Consider the following 6,000-nt stretch of genomic DNA (forward strand, 5'->3'; position numbering starts at 1 on the left):
ACACACATAGAGGGAAGATGATGCAAGGAGATACTGGGGGAGGATGGCCATCTACCAGCCAAGGAGAGAGGCCTGGAACAGATTCTCCCACACAGCCCTCAGAAGGAACCAGCCCTGCCAACACCTGATTCTGGACTCCTGCAGAACCGTGGACAGCAAATTCCTGTTGTCGAAGCCCGCTGGTTGTAGTACATTGTTACAGCAGCCGGAGAGTGAAGGCTAGCTGAGCCTCCCCTTGGTCCTGCCCCCATTTCCCGCCCCTGCCTGGTCCATGCAGTGGTGGAGGTGGAGACTCTGTCATTTCACCCCATGTCTCTGCCCCACTGTGATGCAGGGGCTCTGAGGACACCCCAGCATAACCTGCTTCACTGAGGAGCAGCAGAAGGGACGGAAGGACTCGGTGGGCCTGGTCGGTGGGCTAGCGGCCCATCTTGTCTGTGAGGTTTGAACTCAGGAGAACCACAGTCAGTACTTGGAAGGAAGGGTACAGTCTCTTTAGATCATCTGAGCTTCAAGGGACTTCCTGATTGACTGGGCTCTGGGTCAAGCATCAGAGTCACCTGGGAGCTTTTGGGAAATGCAGAATCCCAGGTCCCAGCATAACCTGCTGAAGCAGATCCTGCATTTGAACAAGATCCCCAGGTATCATATTCAAATTTGACAAGCCCTAGTTCTTAAACTTGGCTGTGCATTGGAAACTGGGGACTCCAAGTGAACACTGATGCCTGGGTACCTCCCCAAGAGATGCTGATATAATTGTTTTAGGATGTGGTTTGGACATCAGATTTTAATATTTTTATTTATTTGTTTGTTTATTGTCTGCAAGTAAAGGCATGCAAATATTACTAGTGCATACAACAGAAGTTCTGAGAACTGAGTACAAATATTGAGTTCTCACTGTTAGCTCTTTATTCACCAAACTCACCGGCATCACAACTAAACTTCTTCCATCCTCGTTATTGTCCAACATTCAGAGGATGCTCTTCCTAATACGGATGCCTTCCCTTCCCCTGTCATAGCTGTCCTGGGATTCTATTTAAGTGCTAACTTTAGTGCCCTCCTGGACATATTCTGGGGATATTTCATCATGTGTTTGTCTAGTGCCATTTTTAAAGTACAGTAAATAAACTAGCTCAGCTAGGGTAAAAAAGATTAAGTAACAAGAGAAAATTAAAAGAAAAGAAAAACATATTGATCAGAGGGCCCCTCACATGCAAAACAAATTAAAAAGGACCTGTAAATAAGAGAATGATTTCTACACCTATAATGGAAGAGAAACTGTACCACATACAGTTTGTAAGAATTAAATGAATATTTATTAAGTGAATGACTAAAACTTGGCTGCACATGGCAATCACTGGGGTCTCCAAGTGACCACAAATGCCCGAGTGCCTCCCGCAGAGGCTCTGACGCAATCATTCTAGGGTGTGGCTTGACATCAGATTTTTAATAGCTTCCCAGGTTATTATAATGTGCAGCCAAATTAGGGAACTGCTGGTCTATTGTAGGTATTTTTATTTTATTTATTTTAAATATTTATTTATTTTATTTTTTTGGCTGCGTTGGATCTTAGCTGCGGCATGTGGGATCTTCACTGAGGCATCTGGGATCTTTCATTGCGGCACAGGCTTTTCGTTGTGATGCACTGGCTTCTCTCTCACTGTGGTGTGCGGATTTTCTTTCTCTAGTTGTGGCATGCGGACTCCAGGGTGCATGGGCTCTGCAGTTTGCAGCACTCAGGCTCTGGTTGAGTCACACGAGCTCAGTAGTTGTGGCGCGTGTGCTTAGTTGCCCTGTGGCATGTGGGATCTTAGTTCCCCAACCAGGGATCGAACCCGCGTCCCCTGCATTGGATGGTGGATTCTTTACCACTGGACCACCAGGGAAGTCCCTATTGTAGGTATTTACACCAACTCCCCTTCCCATTCAAAAACTTTTATAGCAAGTAACAAAACTAGAGCTGGGAGGTCCAGCTAGAGAACCCCAAGATGACCCTGGCTGTCTGGGGAGGGGTCCCTGCAGATGGGCCCCTGACCAGTGAAAGGCCTGCTCAGGGCACCGTTTGGGTGAGTTGAGAAGGCTCTAGTCCTTGGACTGTAGCATTTAAGTCCTGGGAGGGACTTGGAAATATTGTCTAAAGCCCAAAGATGTTAAGTGATTTACCCAAGATCCCATGACTATTCTTGGTAGAGCTGGGACCTGCGGGTGGGTGTCTGAGTCCCTGTTGGAAAACTTTGTTGCTCAAAGTCAGTGGTATAGTCTCTCCCCTGGGGCCTGGAAACCACTGTCGTGTGTGCTGTCATAAAAGGGTCATGGCCTGAAGTACTGGGTCAACTCTGGGCCCCTGCTGTGAAATCCAAGATATGTCCAACTCTGATGAACTTCAGGAAAGGAAAACAGGCTGCAGCTGACTCTGAAGACCAGATGGTTCTAATGAAGGTAGAAGGGAAACCATTTCTTCTTGGAAACCATCAAGGGACCAGCAGAGGTAAGGGAGGCAGGACCCTGCTCCCAAATTTGCAGGGGGTCCCAGTCCACCCCCTGTACTGTGGACATTAGTCAATGTGATAGGCAGCTGGGGCTTTCAGGGTACAAATATTGGACTTGAGGTTGAAATTACTTTTCATTTGCTTCCATTCATGCCCATCAATGTTTTTCACTAAGTAGCTGAGACAGTTGGGGGTAAGAAAGTATAAGGGAAAGAACATGGGCTCTGGAGTCCTGAGGACCAAGGTTTGAGACCCGTGTCTCTTTAACTAGCTGTGGGAACTTGGGCCAGTCACTCAACCTCTCTGAGGTTGGTTCGTGTCTGTGAACTGGAGGTATAATAATGCTGATACTCGTAGACCTCCCCTGGTTCTGGGAGGATCACATGAGATAATGTATGTGAACATATACTGTTAAGGGCAATGCCTGTTAGACAGATGCCTGTGCTTTGTACACTGTTAAGGGTGATGACTATGTTAGGCAGTGCGTGCATGCACACGTAATGACAAGCCATCTATCTGAATTCGAATGTGTACATATAGGCACAGGTCCAAGAGCCCTTATTTGAATCCCTTGGGACCGGATGGGTTTCAGATGTTGAACTATGCAGATTTTCAAAATTAATATGATTCCCCATACTCAAGCACCTTAAAATTACCACAGAGAAACATGCATAGTCACACGAAATTGGATAAAGAATAAACGACCTCCTGTCAGTTTGGATCTGGTTATGCCTCCTAATAAGTTAGGAAGAAGTGTTCTGTTTTCAGAACGTTTGGGGTTTCAGGATTTTGAAAAAGGGATTGCAGACCTGTGTCACAACAGCTGTGATGTATTGCGCATAATGTCTTGTGTGCCTGGCACTATGCCTGGTGCTTCACACACCTTTTCTCCTTAATCCTGCCCATGTCCTGTGAGGATGGAAGGTGTTGTCAGCTTCATGGGGTGAGCTGTGTGCAGGACTCCCCCATGGGCTTGGCTGTGAATGGCCGCATTGGCCAGTTGAGTCAGGTTGGAGAAGATGGCCTTGCTAGGAAGACATCCTGGCATGGGGCCCTGCCATGGTCCACTCACTCCTGTTCCTCCGTTCCCTAAAGTATATCTTTAACACTAAAGCAAGGCCCATGTCCTGTTAGCCCACTGATTCAATTGTTGCTTTTGTTCTTTCTTAAATTCTCTTGGCCTTTGCTTCAGTGGTTTAAGTTTGGGCATTTCTTTTGTTCTGTAGGGGTGTGTGTGTGTGCGTGTGCACATGCGCCAGCCCTTGTGTGTTTGTATCTGGGTGTGTGTTTGTGTGCACTTGGTCTCTGGGGTGGGCTGGGGCGTGTCTGCCTGCCTTGTGTCTCTCTGCTCTGTGTGTGACTTGGTGTGCCTGCCCAGGTGTGTCTATGTCTCCGTGTGTTCAGACACCTGTGTGTCTTGCGTGTCTCCGTGTTAGGGTGACAAACTGTCCTGGTTTGCCTGGGGCCGAGAGGGTTTCCAGGACATAGGACTTTTTTTTTTTTTTTTTTTTTGCGGTACACGGGCCTCTTACTGTTGTGGCCTCTGCCGTTGCGGAGCACAGGCTCCAGACGCGCAGGCTCAGCGGCCATGGCTCATGGGTCCAGCCGCTCCACGACATGTGGGATCTTCCCGGACCAGGGCACGAACCCGTGTCCCCTGCATTGGCAGGCGGACTCTCAACCACTGCACCACCAGGGAAGCCCAGACATAGGACTCTGAGTGGTAAAATGGGAAAGTTTTGCACAAGCCGGGCTGAGTTGGTCACCCTATTTCCAGTGGAGTTCTATCTGGATATTCATGCTCCGTGATTGTGCTAATGTGTACGCTTCCTCTGTGAGTCTGCAAACTGTGTGTCTGCAAACAGATACACCTCTGTGTGTTCAACTCTGTGCGCTCAGTCTCTGCGAGTTTGTATCTGCATGCTCTGGGGGTTTCTCTCTGTGTGGGTTGTCTCTGTATATGTCTGTGAATCTCCCTGCCTGGAAGCCTGTGTCTGAGGGGCATGTGAGACTGGGCCCTCTCTGGGGGGCCCTGCCCAGTCATGTGTGTCCCTGCTGTGGGATTGTTGCCAAGATGTCCCCTCCTGTGGCTCAGCTGCCCTCTCTTCTCATCCCCACTTCCCAATGATTCTCTCTTTCAATCCATCCCCTCTCCATCCTCAGGCCTGGGCCCAGCCCAGAACCATCACAACAGATGATTCACTCTCCCATTCCATTCTCCATGCTGCCGGTGCAAATCCGAGGTTCCACTGTGACTCTGCCAGTCTCTCAGGCACCTCTCAGTCTTCTGTCTACTTCCCAGCTCTTCCCGGCACCCTCAGTCCTGCATGAGATCTTTCCTGGTATCCCTGTCTCTCCTCCATACCCCATGTCCCTCCACCCTCCACTTTCCCCTAATGCCTCTTCTTGAAGTCTTACCTCAGTGTCCTCCTGCTCTGTGAATACTTCCCTGTCCATACCAGTCAGAATCAATCATTCCTTCCTCTGCCCTCCTACAGGCAGAGGAAGGAAGCTGGGTCAGTTTCCCACAGGTGGAGGGAGCAGAGGAGAAAGGAAGGAAACTCACCATTTATTGAGCACCCCCAGGTGCCAGGGACCAGGCTAGGCCCCTGCCACATTGTCATTTCATTCTTACAACCATCCTGTGAGGTAGCTGTCGTTATGGCTGCTTTTCATGTCAAGCAACTAAAGCTCAGAGAGGCTGAGGTACTGGCCCAAAGCCACACAGCTAGGAGGTGGTGGAGCTGGTCCCAAAGTCCAGACTCCTTCCACCAGGCCACCTTGTCGATGACATTTGTAAATGCAGGTGTACATCTGCCTGCCCCATTGGCCCGTGGGCCTTTTGTAGGCTGAGACCAAGTCCAATTTGTCTCCATGGCCCCAGCGTTCAGTGCAGGCGCGGGCACTCAGCGGGCACTTCATAAACGTTTACTGAATGAATGCCTGCTCTCGAAGATGACAACCTCAGCTTTCATTAGTCTGATTTATACAAGTACTGGGATCCTCTGGGCTGCAAGGCTGGGGAAAAGTTGGCTATAATTTATCAGAAAACACAGCAACTGTCCCAGCTTCCCTTTCATTGCAAAGAGAAGGTAAATTGATGGCTAACAGCCCTGCACCGGGAAGGGCCCCCATCCTGGTTAACAGTGTGTGCAGCAGGTGATAGAGCTGGTCCCCAACCATCCCCCATGTGGGCCCATCCACCTGCTGCCTGGAGGTAGCCACAGGGGGGTCAGCTGCCTCTCATCGATCACCCTGCTCAGGATGCCAAATGGTGCCTTTGAAAGTCCATAAAGGGATAGACACCCGTTCATCCCTGATCAATCACCTCTTGCCGCCCCTTGCGCGGCACGTGCGGGCGCAGCACAAAGCCTGCTCGTCACGGGTGCTCAATCACCACGGCGGGATTAATGGTTTTTCAGATGAGAGCAACACCCACCTCCTTCTCCCTCATCCCCCAGCCAGGTGTCTCCAGGACAATGCTGCAGTAGCCGGAGCAGCTCCCAGCTCC

This window comes from Leucopleurus acutus, assembly GCF_964270905.1.
Source record: "Leucopleurus acutus genome assembly, chromosome: 1".
NCBI classification, from domain to species: domain Eukaryota; kingdom Metazoa; phylum Chordata; class Mammalia; order Artiodactyla; family Delphinidae; genus Leucopleurus; species Leucopleurus acutus.